This window comes from Theobroma cacao, chromosome 9 (genome assembly GCF_053813885.1).
Source record: "Theobroma cacao isolate CCN51 chromosome 9, ASM5381388v1, whole genome shotgun sequence".
Classification (NCBI taxonomy): domain Eukaryota; kingdom Viridiplantae; phylum Streptophyta; class Magnoliopsida; order Malvales; family Malvaceae; genus Theobroma; species Theobroma cacao.
Window position 1 is genome coordinate 35,302,672 of NC_142647.1, and position 22,102 is coordinate 35,324,773.

At 32.2% G+C, this 22,102-nt stretch overlaps 2 long non-coding RNA genes across 2 annotated transcripts; one reads left to right on the forward strand and one right to left on the reverse strand.

The window, feature by feature from the left end:
- Positions 1-615: 615 nt before the first annotated feature.
- On the reverse strand, positions 616-2,649 carry LOC148760900 (uncharacterized). Its single transcript, XR_016028269.1, has 3 exons — positions 2,462-2,649; positions 1,731-1,810; positions 616-864 (listed from the first exon to the last, which is right to left on the reverse strand). It is a non-coding gene; the product is annotated as an uncharacterized LOC148760900 (long non-coding RNA).
- Positions 2,650-20,184: 17,535 nt separating this feature from the next.
- On the forward strand, positions 20,185-21,891 carry LOC148760901 (uncharacterized). The gene is made up of 3 exons (XR_016028271.1): positions 20,185-20,291; positions 20,944-21,029; positions 21,867-21,891. It is a non-coding gene; the product is annotated as an uncharacterized LOC148760901 (long non-coding RNA).
- The last annotated feature ends 211 nt before the right edge of the window (positions 21,892-22,102 follow it).

Genomic DNA, 22,102 nt, shown 5'->3' on the forward strand with positions numbered 1-22,102 from the left:
CCTCTTCCCCCCCCTACTGACCTATAGAGAGGTGGACGCCCACGTCGAGGAGGCATGGTACTCTACAATAAGAAATGGAATAGACTTAGATGACTTTAAATTCTATATGCAACTAACTCGATATAACCTAACTTAACTTGACTTACTTAACTTAACTTAACTTGGGCCACGCAGTGTCAGTGTGGATTTCTTAAAACGACTTTAAAATCAAAAACTTTGATCTTTAAACCATGCTCTGATACCAATCTAATTGTCACGACCCGGAACTCCCATCGGGCCCGTGACAACCGCCGCGACGTCCCGATAAGCACTCATTACCCCGAATGCCGATCGAAACCCCGCAAGGCTTAGCATCAACTTCTGCATCTCCCCGGTGAGCGACAGTTATTAAATCTCGCATTTCAAGAAATCATAAGTTGTTTCCAACTCAAAACAATAAAAATATTATTTTCTAGCTCACTGGGGCATTTTCGTCATTTTTTTTTTGAAATTTCGAAATCCGAAAAAAATGTAATATGTAAGTGGAAACACATATTTCATGATTTAAATTAAATTTTGAAGTCTAAAACATTCGTTTAAAGTAAAATTATAGCTATTTGAATATAATAAAAACATTAAATAAAATATTCTATTTTCTTAAAACACAATATTTTCAAAGTCTTCCTAAAATAACTTTTGTAGCGTAAGAGTAAAATAAATTTATTCATATAGTAATAAAGATAATTAAAGTATGAAATTTCGTTTACAGTGACACGTGGGCCCCCAACTAACCAAGAAGGTGTAGAGCTACGAACCCTTACTTCCTATGATGCAACTCCGAGATTAATTCTCGTCTTAATCAACTATCAACAAATTGTCCTGAGCCTGAAAAATGGATAGGAAGAGGGGTGAGATTAAATAATCCCAGTGAGTAAACAATTACCATCAAAAGCATCTAAAGCCGAGTAGATGGAGACAATATAAAAACGTTATATCTCAATAATGTTCATAACACAAAATTCGTTTCAATCTATACCAAATAATTTCTTTTCATCAAAATTCCCCGACTTATGAATTTTTTTAAACTTGGCCCCTGCCAATATCATTCTCGCGGGTACCTTCGTCAAGGTATCCCACTGAGACCGCCAAGGCTGTTCAATGACCCATACCCATAAACATGTTTTCACATCTGACACACAGCCGTTCCTTGGCGTTGGCTGAGTCTCACTCTCACGTGGTGGCCTGAACGTGAGGTGCACTCAAATCATACCTCAGGAGATACTTCACCCAACATCTCCCCCCGGAGGTAAGTATATAATTGAGTTACCGTGCCCCTCTCATAGGCAGTCCACGGAAACCCCCACCACTGCAGTGACCGTTTAATATACCACCAGACCCATAAAATTTCCAGTAGCTTAATATGGCGAATAAAATTTAATCCAGTCTACCGAAACCAATCCAAAATTGTTCATATATTTCATGCCAACCCCAAAAATTTAGCCATCATGCTACCATAGTGTCATAAGCCCCAATTTCAATAACATATAAAATCATAAATTTCAACACAGTCTCCATATACTCAATTTTTCCAAAATAATATTTGATTTCAAAACCAATATAAATCTCATTTTTATTAAAAAATTATTTTAATTGGAAAACATAATATTTTATAATTTAAGCTCACCATTCAATAAAAGCATCAAACAAGTATAATAACTCTAGATATTTAAGACGATAAATTGTCCACTCACAGTTTTAGGAGTCGATGTACTCCTAATCCCAGTCTTCAAGCACAATTTTGATACTTTTACCAGTGTAATTTGCTCACCACCTATCCACAATGTACAATACATAATTCGCCACATCAATGCTTGACCATTATAAAATCAATTCAGGCTCGTTATATATGCATGATATGACATGCAACTTATCCGACTACCGCTTAAATGCGGTGCTAACCTAATTCGGCCTATTACCCGATTAAATTACTAACGCGTCCAATTTAATCTCAAATTAATTTTTTTCAGTTTCTATACCTCAATTGCACCCAAATTGACTTAATGTCGCTCAATGTGGTGCAAATTATCAGTCCCGATAACAAATTACGAAAATACCCCTAATGGGTAAAAATTCATATTTTTGCTCCGAAAATTTCCATTATTTTTCTAGACTCATAATTCATCATTATTCATCATAATTGCTCAAGTAAACATCAAGATCATCAGCCAATATTCCCCTAGAAAATTCAGCCAATAATGGTAATGGAGGAAAATAAATTCTTTTCTTGTTGTTTTGTTCCTAAATATGCTAAACTAACTTAAAACACTAACATAACTTAAAATCAAATTAATCTAACAAGTTTCTCTCTCCTAACCCATTTTTCCAGAATTGAATTCATCCTCAAATCACATGATTCAACCATGGAAAATGATGGAAAATGCATGGGAAAGGTAAAGCACAAGTCAAAATCAAGAAATTTTACCTTTGGTCACTTGTTTCCTTGAATTTTCACCAATTTTTCCTTGAATTTCTCCCCCTAGGTTTTTGTTTTTCTTTTCCCCTTTGTTTTCTTGCTATGGCCGGCCATAATGAAGAGAAAATGGTGGTGTGGGCTGATTTTTATAGTTAAATAATATAATAATCTAAACTTGCCACATGTCACTACATTATTGGTCCATTTTTTTAAATTCTTATCTTTCAAGCTTTAAATCTCCACCACACATTATTCCTTAAAATATCCATAACTTAGATAAAATTCTCAAACTTATCCAAAGTCTTGGTGAAGTAATTTTTGATATTTACACTTTTGCCCCCGTAAAAATCAAAAATTACATTTTTGCCCCAAAAACTGAAAAATTGCCCATAGACATATTTTTTATCCCTTATACTCATATCATTCCCCAATTTGTCAAATGTGATCTAAATTCTCTCAAAATCTCAAATTTTGTCCGCAGATGGAAAAATTACAATTTTACCCCTATATAGTGAAAATTTCAATTTGACTCCGAATTGATCCTCGAACTCCTAATTACCATTTTGAGTCATCCCTGAACTGTGAAACTCTTAATTTCACCTTAAAATTCCTATTTGAACTAGTTCGAGGCTTAATCGACTTAATGATACCATTAAGGGCAATATCGTCTTTTAACGATTTCTCGAACTTCCTAAATATACAAACATTCTATCGAGCATGTGAATGATATTATAATTATTTTACAAAGCAGGGTTTGACACGTGGGAAGTCGAGAGCCAGATGAGAAACCAATATCCACATCTTTTCTTCGAATCAGGTAAGTGAAATTTTGAGCTCAAAATTTTATTTTAAGGGGGTAGTGCTGTAAAGCCCGACCTTATAAAATACTATTCATGACATACATGTGATGATAGCATGATTGCATGCTAGGAGAGTCTCGAAAAATTTACAAAAGTCGATATTGTACCTAGAGGTACAACAAAGTTTATTTAATCCTCGAACTAGATCAAATAGGAATTTTAAGGTGAGATTAAGAGTTTCACAGTTCATGGATGACTTAAAATGGTAAATTGGAGTTGGAGGATCAATTTGGAGTCAAATCGAAATTTTCACTAACTAAGGGCAAAATGGTCATTTGCCACTTGGGGACAAAATGGGAATTTTAGAAAAGAATTTTTTGGCCCCATTTGACTTATTGGAGTATAATTTGACTTATAGGAGTATGATTTGAGGTTTAGAAGTGAAAAATTTTAATTTTGGTATAATTTGGAGTATAGGGGTAAAATGATAATTTTGCCACCTCATGGGCAAAATTGTAATTTTCCACCACCAGGATATTTTTTCCAGCACATGGTCTTCCTTTGTCTTCATCTTTGACCCTTGACTAAACATGTGGTGGAGATAAAATGTTTAAATTTTTAAAATTTTAAAAATGGACCAATTAGAAAATGCCATGTGTCAAGCTTAGAATATTTTATTATTTAACTTAAAAATCAGCATAAATCAGCCATTTACTCTCCAAATATTCGGCCAAGCAAGGAAGAGAGAGAAAGAGAGGAAGAACAAACCCTAGGTGAGGAATTTCAAGAGAAAAAGTGTGGAAAATCAAGGAAAACAAGTGAAAAAGGTAGGATTTTTCAACTCAAGCTTGAAATCTATTTTGCTTAAGCATTTCTCTTCATTTTCCATGCTTAAATTGCATGTTTTTATGATGAATTGTTGGCTGATCAAAATGGGTTAGGAGAGAGAAAGTTGTTGGATTTATTTGATTTTAATTTATGTTAGTGTTTTTAGTTAGTTTAGCATATTTAGAAACAAAACAACAAGAAAAGAATTTATTTTCTCCCATAACCATTAATGGCTGAATTTACCATGTATTGAGTGAGGATGAGTTTGATTTTTATTCTAGTAGAATTGGTTAAGAAATGATGAATTATGAGCCTAGAAAAATAATGGGAATTTTTGGAGCAAAAATACGAATTTTTACCCACTAGGGGTATTTTCGTAATTTACTATCGAGACTGATAATTTGCACCACACTGAGGGACATTAAGTTAATTTGGGTGCAATTGAGGTATAGAAACTGAAAAGAATTAAATTGGAGTTTAAACGGATGCGTTAGAAATTTAATCGGGTGATAAGACGAATTAGGCCCATACTGAGTTTAGATAGTTACCAGTGCATTTTTGCATTCCATATCATGCATTGGTAGTCGAAATTAGTTTAATTTTGATTTAGTAACAACTTGGTGAAATTCTCGATTTTGTACTGTGTCAAGGTGGTGAGTCCTCCGATAAAGGCAAGAAAATTGCATCCGAGGACCAGTAGACAGAGTGCTTCGAAAGTCTACATTCTAGACATTGTGAGTAAACTTACTGTCATTTTAATTATCTAGGGTGGTTTTTAGATGCTTTCGTGAATTCTATGGAAAAAGGAATTTAAAAAGATAAATTTTCATGTTTTATAAATAAATGAGTTTCAATGAAATTAATTTATAAATTGTTTTAGAATTAATAATGATTTGAAAAATAGAGTACACGGAGACTATTAATTGTGACAATTTGATTGTTTAAATTGACTGGCTTATGATAAATCGAGCATGATTGGCTAGTTGGCAATTGTATTGAAATGCGAATTGTTTGGTTGCCTTGAAAAACTGCGAATTACAAAATTGCCATATCATGCTATTGAGTTTTATTATATGGTGGATTATATATTAATTAATCACTGCAGTAGGGGGTTTCTGTGGACCAGCCTTTTAGAGGGGCACGGTAAACCCCATTATATTCTTACCTCGAACGGAGAGGCGTGTGGGTATCTCCTGGGGTAAAGTTTAGGGTTCACTTCACGCTAAACCACCACGTGAGGGGGAACTCAGCCAACGTCAGGGAACGGCTATGTTTTCAAAACAAAAACATGATTTATGTGAAATGTGAATTTTAATAGCCTTGGCGGTCTCGGTAGGATGCCTTGGCCAAGGTGTCCCCGAGAATGGATTTATGGCACAAGCCTAGATTTTTATGAGATTCATAAGCCTCTTTACGTATTTTGAACGAGATGTGTTCTAATTGTATAACTCAGTTTATGATGATTTACTTTATTGTCTCCATGTACTCAACTCTAGATGTTTATGATGATGTCTGTTTACTCATTGGGATTTTATAATCTCACCACCCTCATTTCCACCTATTTCAGGTTCAGTATAGACTGTAGATAGCTGATCTCATCGAGGACTACAGTGGGATCTGCATTTTCCAAATCGTAGGTTCACAGTCCTCTTTACTTTTGTTTATTCGGGGGCACTCTTGTTATTGTAAATTAAATTAAATATTTTGGCTTACTGTATTTAAGTATGTATAAATTTATTTAGCTTTTACGCTATAAAAATTATTCACGTATAACTCTATAAATATTGTTTTATAAGAAAATAGAATATTTTACTTAATATTTCTTTTATTTTTTTATTATATTCAAATAACCATAATTTCGTTTTAAATGAAGATTTTAGACTTTTAAACTCATTTTGAATATGAATTATGTGTTTTGTACTTGTATATTACATTTTAGCTAGTTTCGAAATTTTTGAGAAAAGTAACCAAAATACCCCTATGAGACAAAAAATTAATATTTTATTTGTTTAAAGTTGGAAACAGCTTAAAATCTTTTAGAACACGATATTTGACAATGGTTGCTCACAAAGGAACAGAGAAACTGATAGTAAAGCCTTGCGAGGTTTCGGGTTGACATTTCGGGCAATAAGTGTCTTCCGAGACACCGCGACGGTTGTCACAGGCTCGAGGGGAGTATCGGGTTGTGACAATGCAAACTTTCGACGCACTCTGTCTACTGGTCCTCGGATGCAATTTCCTTGCCTTTATCGGAGGACTCACCACCTTGACACAGTACAGAATCGAGAAATTCACTACATTGGTACTAAATTGAAATTAAACTAATTTAGACTACTAATGCATAATATGGAATGCAAAAATGCGCTAGTAACTATCTAAACTCGGTATTGGCCTAATTCATCTTATTACCCGATTAAATTACTAACGTGTCCAATTTAATTCCAAATTAATTTTTTTCAGTTTCTATACCTCAATTGCACCCAAATTGACTTAATGTCCCTCAGTGTGGTGCAAATTATCAGTCTCGACAGTAAATTACGAAAATACCCCTAATGGGTAAAAATTCATATTTTTGCTCCGAAAATTCCCATTATTTTTCTAGGCTCATAATTCATCATTTCTTAACCAATTCTCCTAGAATAAAAATCAAACTCATCCTCACTCATACATGGTAAATTTGGCCATTAATGGTTGTGGGAGAAAATAAATTCTTTTCTTATTGTTTTGTTTCTAAATATGCTAAACTAACCAAAAACACTAACATAACTTAAAATCAAATTAATCTAACAACTTTCTCTCTCCTAACCCATTTTGATCAGCCAACAATTCATCATAAAAATATGTAATTTAAGCATGGAAAATAAGCAGAAATGCTTAAGGAAAATAGATTTCAAGCTTAAGTTGAAAAATCCTACCTTTTTCACTTGTTTTCCTTGATTTTCCACACTTTTTCTCTTGAAATTCCTCACCTAGGGTTTGTTCTTCCTCTCTTTCTCTCTCTTCCTTGCTTGGCCGAATATTTGGAGAGTAATGAGCTGATTTATGCTGATTTTTTAGTTAAATAATAAAATATCCTAAGCTTGACACATGGCATTTTCTTATTGGTCCATTTTTAAAATTTTAAAAATTTAAACATTTTATCTCCACCACATCTTTAGTCAAGGGTCAAAGATGAAGATAAAGGAAGACCATGTGCTGGAAAAAATGTCCTAATGGTGAAAAATTACAATTTTGCCCCTAGGGTGGTAAAATTACCATTTTACCCTTTGACTCCAAATTATACCGAAATTAAAATTTTTCACTTCTAAACCTCAAATCATACTCCAATAAGTCAAATTATACTCCAATAAGTCAAATGGGGTCAAAAAAATATTTTTTAAAATTTTCATTTTGTCCTCAGATGACAAATGACCATTTTACCCTTGGATAGTGAAAATTCTGATTCAACTCCAAATTGATCCTCAAACTCCGAATTACCATTTTGAGTCATCCTTGGACTGTGACAATCTTAATCTCACATTAAAATTCCTATTTGATCTAGTTCGAGGATGAAATCAACTTTATTGTACCTCTAGGTACAATACCGACTTTTGTAAATTTTTCGAGACTCTCCTAGCATACAATCATGCTATCATCACATGTACATCATGAATAGTATTTTATAAGGTCGGGCTTTACACTTTGACTGTTAAAACCGTTAGTCAATAGTTAAAAAAAATTAGACCTAGTATTACATAAATGTTTTAAGACATAAATACCTGTTGTATTATTTTTTAATTTAAACATATTTTCTTTTGAAAAAAAATCTTCTCATTGGTCTTTTAAAAATATTAATAAGAATAAAAACCTAAAACATTTTATTTGAAGGTTTGGACATTTGAAGCCGTATCTGCCTTAAAATCATAAACTTTTTTCTTGAGGTAAAGTCTATTGCCATCAAACTTTTTACTTTTCCAACAATTTGAGAATTTTTTTAATTGAAAAGAATATATTAAAAAGTAAATCTTTGTTCAATGATGGATATTTCAAATTTGATGGTGTCAGGTTAAAAGATTGATTTTTTACTTGTGATTACTAATTTTATTGAAATAATTTTACCCAAAATTTGTTCTTTGAACTAGGGTTTAGGGTAATATAAAAAGATTTTGACTTGATTACTATATATAAAAGATTTTAAGTTTATTTCTTTTCTATCAAATATTGAATTTTATTAAGTATTAAAGTGAGACAAATTATCGCGTTCACAAATCCCGTTCTAGAATTTTATAAAGTTTTCAGTTTTTTTCTTTTTTTTGTCAAAATTTGAATTTTATTAATATTAAAATAAATTTTATTAGGTTTTGGAAGGGAATATAAATAGTTCTTTTTAAAAGGCATTTGTGTCTTAAAATATTTATGTAGTATTGGTTATAATTTTTTTTAACTGTTAACTAACGGTGTTAACAACTAAGGGACTAAAAACATTATTTTAAAACAAGAGGGACCAAAGAATCTTTTTAAAGTGTTTTGAGGAGTTTCGCCCTTTCTATGGTGTTAATAGTTATGGGACCAAAAACATCATTTTAAATAAGAGGGATTAAAGTGCCTTTTTGAAGTGTTTTGAGAGACTTTTTGGATTTTACCCCATTTCTCCCTCAATTTACCTTTAAGCTCAAGATATTTCCTAAAAAAATCAAGTCCTTATGCTTTTATTTCGTACCGAATAAGCTTTTATATCTAATGATGGACTTAGATAAAATGTCATTTGTCATTCTATGCTACGTGACATGTTGATATGTCATAATTGATGATGACATGATATGTTGATATGCCATAATTAATGATAACGTGACATGATAATATGATTACGTGACATTTTTCACCTTACACATTAATGTCACGTCAGCACCATATGGGTAAAAAATGACAAGTGGCATTTTAAAAAATGACAATTAGTTAATCATTATTCATAAAGGCTTATTTGATATAAAATAAGAGTACATGGGTTTAATTGAACCCAGCAAAAGAATAAGGGTTTATTTGAATTTTCTTAAATAGTTCAGGTACTTTTTTAAGCATTATGTTTAGAATTATTCAATCTTTTCCTACTCCAAGAGATCATATAATTTTATATATTTTCGAATCTCTCAATCAGAAATAATTATATTTTAAATTGAGAAGTTATCCTCTTTGATTTTAACTTACTATACATTTCCCATATAAGTTAAAGTTGGTATGACAAAATCGAAAGACTTGCTTATATTTGAATTCAACCCAATTGAATTTGATTACAAAAAGTCAATAATTCGAACTTGCCCAAGTGCAATCAGAAATGATACGAAAGGTTACTTGAAATGATCCAAGTTTAAATTGAGTAAGTGGGTTGAATCCCATTCAACATATCATAACCTTGAGTGACCGAACAAATCATGATTTATTGAATTAGGTAGATACTTGTGCTTATTAATTACTTCATATGTAACTCCTAAATCAATTAGGTGACATTATCTAAACATTATATCATATATGTTTCGTTTGATCATGAGTGACTCATCCAAATAATAAAAGTTAGTTAAGTAGGACCAATTTGTTATAGTATAAACATATTCTTGTAAAATTGACCTTAAATGGCTCAACAAGTCAACGATAAAAAGAACTCTGGTTTTTGCTATGATAATGGTAGACAACTTGATCATATCAAAAAACAAGTAACTATTATTGATGGATTATACAGGGGTAGGTGTTGTCAATTTTTTAAAGGTCTCATCACATTAGCATTCATACATAATATTGCATAAAATAAATTTATTACATGCATACTACTTGGATGATTATGGATTTTAATCTAATCTAGTTTTCTTGATCTATCAAAGGAAAACTAGTTGGATTCATTCCTAGGTAATTGCATACATAACCTTCTTGAGTCATTGAGTGCAATGTCTTTAGAATTCTTCATGGCACCTTGCTCTCCATTTTATCACTTTACATAAATTATTTCATATATAAACTATATAACAATTACATAATTTATAAAGAAACCTTGAGGTATATTCGAGGGGAGTAGGATGAGAAAATAATTTACAACCCTTAAGAAAAAACAAAGATAGGTACAGCTTGTAATCCCTATTTCAAAATACTATGAAAAATAAATCATTCATCCATCTATAATCATATTGGGTCTAAGTTTATAATCATTCACAGTGAAATCATGAATATAAAACATGTGTTTAATTCAAATTATTGATCTTGCATGCTAATTAAAATAGTATCATTCATCAATTTTGAAATATTGATTTAATATATTCAGCACTAATGTACAAAATACCCCTTGTCGATTTTGATGATCTTAACCTAAAAAATGAATAAGCAATTTAATCCAATTAAATCCTTATTATAATCCTAATCTAATAAGGAATGGCAAAATTAGATTTCATCACTAATTAAACAATTTCAAGGAGAGTCCTAAACCTTTTAGGAGTCTTAATCTCACTAGGTGTTTTAGTCTAACTAGAAATTTAATTCTATTACCATTGGAAGATCTAATCATGTTAGAACTTAGTTCTAGTTTAGAGTCCTGAGCAATATAGGAATCCTAATCTTATTAGGAGTTTGAATTACACATGCTTTCCAAAACAATTTAGGAGTCCTAATTTCATTAGAAGTTTGACTTTTGTAAAAGTTTCTAAATTTTAAGGAATCCTAATCTGATTAGGAATATAATTACACAGGTCAAATAACATTATAACTCTTGTAGGGTTCTTATAAACCCTCCCTACCAGGCTTTCACCCTTAATTGAAGCCTTGGGAACTGAATTCCTTTGGGTACAGAGATATCAGCACAATTAGACCAATTTTACTTGCGCTGTTTTTGGCCTGTTTTGACCCCTTAGGTTGATTTTCTTGTAGTAGGCAGCTTAAAGGTGCTTGCTAGCCCTTAGATACACCCTCTTGTAAAATACCATTGCCAAGGAAGCCTTTTATCATGTAACAATTACACAAACATTATGCTATCCAGATTTCAGAACAGTGTTGAAAATAGATTTTCTACAGTTTTATTTCTTCAATTTCGACTTAATATTAATCAACCAAAACCAGCCTTGAAATATTTCAAAATTTTTCCATGTCTTGCCTACATAGTCATTCACTATATGTATGAATATGAAGGCCAAAAAGAACAAAAAAAATATTGAATTAAATAAAAAATCGAGATTGCACAAAAAATTTCAAAATTATGCTTGAATAATTATAGCATATGTTCTTTCAATTTTGAGCAATCAAACATAAACCAAAGGCCAACCAAATTTAATCTCAACATACTCATGCACGTTACCATCACAATCATGCATCGTTTACATTAATTTGACAGCAAACCGCCTAGATTTGGAAAAACAATTTTCAAACAACTTTGAAAATTTTACTTAAAATTATCATAGATCGAAATCATCAATCAATCAAACTCTTTTGAAATTACTTAAAATTTAATATAATTCTATATTAAACAAAAGTAAAGGAGACTGTGATACCATTATTGGGAAAAACCATGCAAAAAAATATACATGGGCAACGAAAATTTAGAATTTTCCTCCCCATCAATGGTTGTTTCATGTAGATACACCTAACTAGTTGGTTGAAGATGTTTATACCTTTAAGCCTCTATTGTTCAAATCAAGAGGCTAAGATAGAGAGATATTGAAATTTTCTTCCCACAAAGGTTAGGTTCCTGCAAACCTCAACCTGTCCAATTGTCTAGTCTCTAATAGTGATCCACAAAAACTCCAAGTTAAACAACATCAATGATGGTTTGGGGTTTGCTTATGCTCCTAAGCCTAATACTAGCTAGGAGAGGCACTCACTAACAATTCATTTCCCAAGTGAAATACCAACCGGAAAGCATGAGGAAGAAGACCAATTCTTGACTTCTAGGGAAAAGAGGAGAAAATAGATTCTCAGGGTTACGTAACTCTATGGTGAATTCTCTCTTCTCTATCTTAGGGGATTAGCCTGGTAAGATATGCACAAGTAGTAACTCTAACTGCAGCACAAGAATCATATATCTATAGACAATTGCATTTATCTTAATCTTATTAGAACTTGCATGACTCTTTATGTTATTTGTAAAAATGCCTTTGAAAAAATTGAACTCATTTAATCAAATCTTTGAAGTCTCTCTCTCTCTCTCTCTCTCTCTATATATATATATATATATATATATATATATTCAATTAATCCCCAATTTAACATTCTTACTTGTTATCCTTTAATGTATGTGACCCATTATGTTCTTAACATATTGACTATAAATATGAAATATAATCATTGTCCAGTAAGGATTAACTAGGAGAATCAAACATTTTGCATTCATCATCAATTCAGTAATTGATTAATTCCATATTTAAAAGTCAAGATTGACATCTAGCAATATGTCACGAATACCCAAATATTACAAAGAGTCAAAGAGGTTTGACTTAACCCTTCAATGCTCAGTCTATCAGTGTAATTTAATCTCTTGTCATCCAATATCCCTGATAAAAACATAAAGCATGGTGTAATATCTACTCCATTGTTTGTTTATACTTCTTAAAACTTGCTCTTAACTCTTTAATGAAATTCTAAGAACTCATATTTTGAGTTTTCCTTTTACCTTAGCCAAAGATTTTGTCACGACCTAGTACTCCCCTCGAGTCCATGACAATCGCCGCAATGTCCCGATTGACACTCATTACCTCGAATGTCAACCAGAACCTCGCAAGGTTTTAATATCAGCTTCTCATTTCCTTTGTGAGTAATTGTGGCCAAATACCACGTTCTAAAAGATTTTAAACTATTTCCAACTTAAAACAAATAAAATAATAATTTTCATCTCACAAGGGTATTTTGGTCATTTTTCTCAAAAATTTGAAAACGGCTAAAATGTAATTTACAAGTACAAAACACATAATTCATAATCAAAATGAGTTTAAAAGTCTAAAATCTTCATTTAAAACTAAATTATGATTAATTAGACATAATACGAAAATAAAAAAAATATTAAGTAAAATATATGATTTTCTTATAAAATAATATTTTTAAAACACTGCATAAATAATTTTTACAGCGTCAAAGCAAAATAAATTCCTACATACAGTAATATAGATATCTACAGTACGAAATTTAATTTACAATAACCAGTGGACCCCCGAATAACCAAAAGTAAAGAGGACTGTGAACCTACGGTTTAGAGAATGCAAATCCCACAGTAGTCCTCGATGAGATTAGCTATCTATAGTCTAATCTGAGCTTGAAATTGATGGAAATGAGGGTGGTGAGATTATAAAATCCCAGTGAGTAAACAAACATCATCATAAACATCTAGAGTTGAGTACATGGGACGATAAAATAAATCATCGTAAATTGGGTCACAACATTAGAACACATTTCATTCAAAATACGTAAAGAAGCTTATGAATCTCATAAAAACTAAGCTTGTGCCATAAATCCATCCTCGAGGACACCTTGTGTCATGACCCGGTACTCCCCTCGAGCCCGTGACAACCGTCGCGGTGTCCCGATAGACACTCATTGCCCATAATGTCAACCCGAAACCCCTCAAGGCTTTACTATCAGTTTCTTATTTCCCTTATGAGCAACCATTGTCAAATATCGTGTTCTAAAAGATTTTAAGCTGTTTCCAACTTAAAACAAATAAAATATTAATTTTTTTGTCTCACAGGGGTATTTTGGTCATTTTTCTCAAAAATTTCGAAACTGGTTAAAATGTAATGTACAAGTACAAAACACATAATTCATATTTAAAATGAGTTTAAAAGTCTAAAATCTTCATTTAAAACGAAATTATGGTTATTTGAATATAATAAGAAAATAAAAAAAATATTAAGTAAAATATTCAATTTTCTTATAAAACAATATTTATAGAGTTATATGTGAATAATTTTTATAGCGTAAAAGCTAAATAAATTTATACATACTGTAATACAATAAGCCAAAATATTTAATTTAATTTACAGTAACAAGAGGGCCCCTGAATAAACAAAAGTAAAGAGGACTGTGAACCTACGGTTTGGAAAATGCAGATCCAACGGTAGTCCTCAATGAGATCAGCTATCTACAGTTTATACTAAACCTGAAATGGGTAGAAAAGAGGGTGGTGAGATTATAAAATCCCAATGAGTAAACAGACATCATCATAAACATCTAGAGTTGAGTACATGGAGACAATAAAGTAAATCATCATAAACTGGGTTATAACATTAGAACACATTTCGTTCAAAATACATAAAAAGGCTTATGAATCTCATAAAAACTGGGCTTGTGCCATAAATCCATTCTCGAGAACACCTTGACCGAGGCATCCTACCGAGACCGTCAAGGCTGTTAAAAATTCACATTTCACATGAATCATATTTTTATTTTGAAACATAGCCACTCCTTGGCGTTGGCTGAGTTCCCCCTCACGTGGTGGTTTGGCGTGAGGTAAACCCTAAACTGTACCCCAGGAGATACCCTACGCGCCTCTCCGTTCGAGGTAAGAATATAATGGGTTTACCGTGCCCCTCTAAAAGGCTGGTCCACAGAAACCCCCTACTGCAGTGATTAATTAATATATAATCCACCATACAATAAAACTCAATAACATGATATGGCAATTTTGTAATTCACAGTCTTTCAAGGCAACCAAACAATTCGTATTTCAATACAATTGCCAACTAGCCAATCATGCCCGATTTATCATAAGCCAATCAATTTAAACAATCAAATTACCACAATTAACAATCTCCGTGTACTCTATTTTTCAAAATCATTATTAATTTCAAAACAATTTATAATTTAATTTCATTGGAACACCTTTATTTATAAAACATGAAAATTTACCTTTTTAAATCTATTTTTCCATAGAATTAATGAAATCATCTAAAAATCACCCTAGATAATTAAAATGACAATAAGTTTACTCACAATGTCTAGAGTGCCGATTCTCAAAATACTCAAACTACTGGTCCTCGGATGTAATTCCCTCGCCTTTATCGGAGGATTCGCCACCTTGACACAGTACAAAATTGAGAAACTCACTACATTGGTACTAAATTGAAATTAAACTAATTTAGACTATTAATGCATAATATGGAATGCAAAAATGCACTAGTAACTATTTAAACTCGGTGTTGGCCTAATTCGTTTTATCATCCGATTAAATTACTAACGCATCCAATTTAATCCCAAATTACTCCAAATTGTTCCAATTCTTTTCCAATATCTTAATTCACCAAATTCAAATCAAATAACCTAAAATTTGGCAAAACTATCTTCACTTTTCTTCTTAAAATTTTCGGTCAATAATGGTGCATTAACACCGTGATTTTTCCTATTACTTTTCCACACCATAATTCATCATTTCTTAACTAATTCTCCTAGAATAAAAATCAAACTCATCCTCACTCAATACATGGTAAATTCGGCCATTAATGGTTGTGGGAGAAAATAAATTCTTTTCTTATTGTTTTATTTCTAAATATGCTAAACTAACTAAAAACACTAACATAACTTAAAATCAAATCAATCCAACAACTTTCTCTCTCCTAACCCATTTTGATCAGCCAACAATTCATCATAAAAACATGTAATTTAAGCATGGAAAATAAGGAGAAATGCTTAAGGAAGATAGATTTCAAGCTTAAGTTGAAAAATCCTACATTTTTCACTTGTTTTCCTTGATTTTCCACACTTTTTCTCTTGAAATTCCTCACCTAGGGTTTGTTCTTCCTTTCTTTCCCTCTCTTCCTTGCTTGGCCGAATATTTGGAGAGTAATGGGCTGATTTATGCTGATTTTTAAGTTAAATAATAAATTATCCTAAGCTTGACACATGGCATTTTCTTGTTGGTCCATTTTTAAAATTTTAAAAATTTAAACATTTTATCTCCACCACATGATTAGTCAAAGGTCAAAAATGAGGATAAAGGAAGACCATGTGCTGGAAAATTGTCCTGGTAATGGAAAATTACAATTTTGCCCATGGAGTGGCAAAATTACCATTTTACCCTTATACTCCAAATTATATCGAAATTAAAATTTTTCACTTCTAAACCTCAAATCATACTCCAATAAGTCAAATGGGGCCAAATAAATCTTTTCTAAAAATTACCATTTTGTCCTCAGGTGGCAAATGACCATTTTACCCCTAGATAGTGAAAATTTCGATTTGACTCCAAATTGATCCTCAAACTCCGAATTACCATTTTGAGTCATCCTTGGACTGTGATGATCTTAATCTCACCTTAAAATTCCTAGTTGATCTAGTTCGAGGATTAAATCAACTTTGTTGTACCTCTAGGTACAATACCGACTTTTGTAAATTTTTTGGGACTCTCCTAGCATGCAATCATGCTAACATCACATATATGTCATGACTAGTATTTTATAAGGTCGGACTTTACACCTTGGTCGAGGCATCCTACCAAGATCGCCAAGGCTGTTAAAAATTCACATTTCACATACAACACATTTTTTGTTAGACATCACAGTCGTTCCTTGGCGTTGGCTGAGTTCTCCCTCACATGGTGGTTTAGCGTGAAGTGAACCCTAAACTTTACCCCAGGAGATACCCTACGTGCCTCTCCGATCGAGGTAAGAATATAATGAGGTATACCGTGCCCCTCTAAAAGGCTGATCCACAGAAACCCCTTACTGCAGTGATTAATTAATATATAATCCACCATACAATAAAACTCAATAACATGATATGACAATTTTTGTAATTTGCAGTCTTTCAAGGTAACCAAACAATTTGTATTTTAATACAATTGTCTACTAGCCAATCATGCCCGATTATTCAAAAGCCAATCAATTTAAACAATCGAATTGCAATAATTAACAGTCTCCGTGTACTTTATTTTTTAATATCATTATTAATTTCAAAACAATTTATAAATTAATTTCATTGAAACATATTTATTCATAAAACGTGAAAATTTACCTTTTTAAATCCCTTTTTCCATAGAATTCATGAAATCATCTAAAAACCACCTTAGATAATTAAAATGACAGTACGTTTACTCACAATGTCTAGAGTGCAGATTCTTGAAATACTCAAACTATTGGTCCTCGGGTGTAATTCCCTTACCTTTATTGGAGGACTCACCACCTTGACATAGTACAAAATCGAGAAATTCACCACATTGGTACTAAATTGAAATTAAACTAATTTAGACTACTAATGCATGATATGGAATGCAAAAATGCACTGGTAACTATCTAAACCCGATATTGGCCTAATTCATCTTATCACCTGATTAAATTACTAACGCGTCCAATTTAATCCCAAATTACTCCAAATTATTCCAATTCTTTTCCAATATCTTAATTCACCAAACTCAAATCAAATAACCTAAAATTTGGCAAAACTATCTTCACTTTTCTTCTTAAAATTTTCAGCCAATAATGGTGCATTAACACCATGATTTTTCCTACTACTTTTTCACACCATAATTCATCATTTTCTAACCAATTCTCCTAGAATAAAAATCAAATTCATCCTCACTCAACACATGGTAAATTCGGCCATTGATGGTTGTTGGAGAAAATGAATTCTTTTCTTGTTGTTTTGTTTCTAAATATGCTAAACTAACTAAAAACACTAACATATCTTAAAATCAAATCAATCCAACATCTTTCTCTCTCCTTACCCATTTTGACCAGCCATGAATTCATCATGAAAACATGTAATTTAAGCATGAAAAATAAGGAGAAATGCTTAAGGAAAATAGATTTCAAACTTAAGTTGAAAAATCCTACCTTTTTCACTTGTTTTCCTTGATTTTCCATACTTTTTCTCTTGAAATTCTTCACCTAGGGTTTGTTCTTCCTTTCTTTCCCTCTCTTCCTTGCTTGGCCGAATATTTGGAGAGATAATGGGCTGATTTATGCTGATTTTTAAGTTAAATAATAAAATATCCTAAGCTTGACATTTGTCATTTTCTTATTGGTCCATTTTTAAAACTTTAAAAATTTAAACCTTTTATCTCCACCACATGATTAGTCAAAGGTCAAAATGAGGATAAGGGAAGACCTTGTGTTGGACAAATGCCTGGTGGTGAAAAATTACAATTTTGCCCCTGGGGTGATAAAATTACCATTTTACCCCTATGCTCTGAAAAATACCGAGATTTAAATTTTTCACTTTTAAACCTCAAATCATACTCCAATAAGTCAAATGGCACCAAAAAATCTTTTCTAAAAATTTTCATTTTGTCCCCAGATGGCAAATGACCATTTTGCCCCTAGATAGTGAAAATTTCGGTTTGACTTCAAATTAATCCTCGAACTCCGAATTACCATTTTGAGTCATCCTTGGACCGTGAAACTCTCAATTTCACCTTAAAATTTCTATTTGAACTAGTTCAAGGCTTAAATCAACTTTATTGTACCTCTAAGTACAATACTGACTTTTGTAAATTTTTTGGAACTTTCCTAGCATGCAAACATGTTATCCATCGCATATATGTCATGATAAATATTTTATAAGGTCAGGCTTTACAGATTTCCTTAGTTAAGCATGCCAAGAAACAATATTGTCTTCATGCGGTTAATGTTATACCAAATTTATACCCTAATGTACATCCTTGGCTTGGATCATCTAAAGTAATATCAAAGTATAGCAATTCCCACACAAGATAACCTAATGATCTCAAGTATAAGGATCACTAACACATATAATACATGAGAAATATTTCCATAGACACTTGATTAAAATACCAAATGGAATTCTTATGATGGGTCATGTACAATGAACTTGTTCTCATAACAAGCATTCATATGTTAGTTTTGTTAGGAAAAAGACATACAATCATATCAGAAGCATGAGAAAATTTTACAACTTTTCCTTTAGGTAATGTCAAACTTTGGTTATTTAACATAAGACAAACCCTAACTAGAGGAATAAGATCATTATACCTTTTGACCTTGGAGCTGTAATCACAAGGTTTTGAAACTAATAGCAATCCTCAACATGAAGCTCAAATTGAAGCAAAACACAAGTTGTCTAATTGTATATCATCTAATGGTGATTCACATGAATGATAATTGTGAATAACTCCAATTGGGTTTGCTTATGCTTGTAGAATCTAGTGCTAGCTAGGGGGAAGGCAATTAGAGTTCTCTCTCACAAGGAGAAATCAAAATACAACTAACAGCAATGGAGAATACCAATTGGTTGTAAGAGAACCAATTCTTCCAACTAGGTGAGACTTGCAAACTTTTTTTTTTCTTTTCTAATACACAAGATTTTGGTCAATTATTGCCTAAACCTCAACCTATAGGAGGAATACCAAGAATCGCTGTAAAACCCAACCCTATAAATACATGTCATGACATACATACACTGAGTAGCATGTTATTATGCTAGGAAAGCACATAAGAAAAGACGAAACCCGATATCGTACCTAACGGTACACTTGAGTTGATTTAACCTCGAACTAGTTCAAATAGGAATTGTAGGATGAAATTTAATATTTTATAGTTCAGGAATGACTAAAAATGATTGTTCGGAGTTCAAGGGTTCATTTGGGGTAAAATTAGAAATTTTGATATTCAAGGGCAAAATCGTCATTTTGCCACCTAAGATAATAATTTGATCATGGAGTGAAATTTTTGACCAAGATTAACTATTTGGAGTATAATTTAATGATAGGAAGTGAAAAAGTTTAATTCTGGTGATTTTTGGAGTGTAGGGGCAAAATCGTAATTTTGCCACCCATGAACAAAATTTGAGATTTTGAGAGAATTTTGATCAAATTTGACAAATTGGAGAATGGTATGAGTATAAGGGATGAAAAATATGTCTATGGGCAATTTTTCAATTTTTGGGGCAAAAATGTAATTTTTGACTTTTACGGGGGCAAAAGTGTAAATTGCAAAAATTACTCCACCGAGACTTTGGATGAGTCTGAGAATTTTATCTAAGCTATGAATATATGAGACAAGTGCATGGTGAAAATTTGGAAACAAATGGATGAAATTTTAAAGATGGGCCAATGGGAAAGTGACACATGGCATTTTTTAATGAAATAATATTATTTTAATGAAAAGTCAGCCATTTAAACCCAAATTTTGAGTGCTGGCCGGCCATAAGGAAGAAAAACAGAGGAAATAGAGAGGAAAGGAAGAAGAAAAGAAAAACCAAAGAGAAACAAGAAAATTCAAAGAGAAATTCGCGGTTTTCGACCGTTTACGCGTCTAACGGTAAGATTTTTCGATTTTAGCTTGATTTCTACCTTTCCTATGCCTTTATTTCCATTTAGCATGCTTGAGGAGAGAGATCAAAAAGTGATATCAAGGGCTGGACGAAATTCTAGGAGAGAGAAATTGAAATTTTTAGGTTTTGATTTTTAGTTAAATTGATAGTTTTAGTTAGTTAAATGTGTTTAGAAATTAAATTGGGCAAGAAATCAGTAAATTTTCACAATACCCACTCTTGGCTGGATGCTCAATGCTGTACAATGATGATGAATTGATTTTATTCTAAGGAAAATGAAGAGAAATGATGAAAAACGATTAAACGTGATAGAAAAACAAAGTAGAAAATTTACCGAGTTAATGTCCCATTTTTGGCCGAATTTTCCAAGGAAGGGAGTGAGCTGATTTTGTTGTTTTTAGAAGGTTATTGGCTGATATTTAATGGTTAGAAATGTTGGAGAGAGAATGGGATGATTTAGAGCTAAAATGGAGCGCGTTAGCAATTTATCGGGCAAAGTGCCAAAAATAGGTTAATACCGCATTTAAGTCGTTTTAGGCTATTGCATTTCATACCATGCATTAGTATAGGATTTAAGTTAATTATATAGTGATTTAGCATCAATGTGATGAATTGTGTAAATTTTTGTAATGTGTCTAGGAGGAGAGCCTTCCGGAAAAGGCAAAGAAGTCGTACCCGACGAGTAGTGATCGGGGCGCTTAGAAAGCTTTTATTTTGTACAAACGGTGAGTAAACTTATTATTATTGTAAATTATCTAGAGTTTATTTTAAATGCCCTTTATGTATTTTATGAAATGAGAACGAGATTAAAACGGGATTTTTGATGTTTTAGGAATAAATGTGACAAATAAAAATATATTGTATTGATTATGAAATTGAGTAATTGGAGGCTACAAATTGACTTGAAAAATATATATTTTCCTAGGAATGGCTTATGAGAAATGAGTATATGTGGCTATATTTTGTGAATGCATTGGGAAATTTATGTAAGTTGTTTTACTATGCAGGCTGGATAAATAAATAAAAGCCACGTTATACTGTCGAAATTTTATTAAAATTGGTGGGTTAGTCACTGCAGTGACGGGTTTCCGTGGACTGCCTATTAGAGGGGCACGGTAAACCCAGTTATATAGTTACTCCGGTTGTAGAGGCGAGGAGGGTAACTCCTGGGGTAGTATTAGAGCTCACTTCACGTCGAACCCCCACGTGAATGTGTAACTCGGCCAACGCCAAGGGACGGCTGGTTTTAAAAATAAAAATGTGTTTCACGTGTGAATATTTTAACACCCTTGGCGGACTCGGTTAGATGCCTCGGCCAAGGTATCCCCGAGGATTAGTTTTGGCTTGAGCCTTGTTTTAATAAAAGACATAAGCCTTAACAATTGTTTTGGTAAATTACAAATATTTTGTGGTTTAAGAAATAAATTGAAAACCTTATGAAATGGGTTGAAATTTGTTGTTTAAACTTGCCTCCATTTTACTCGCCTTTAGATATTTATGATAATGTCTGTTTACTCATTGGGATTGCAAAATCTCACCCAACTCCTTTCCACCCATTTCAGGTTCAGTATAGACTGTAGATAGCTGATTTCATCGAGGATTACTATTGGATCTGCATTTTCCAAACCGTAGGTTCACAGTCCTCTTTACTTTTGTTTATTCGGGGGCCCTCTTGTTATTGTAAATTAAATTAAATATTTTGGCTTACTGTATTTCAGTATGTATAAATTTATTTAGCTTTTACGCTATAAAAATTATTCACGTATAACTCTATAAAAATTGTTTTATAAGAAAATAG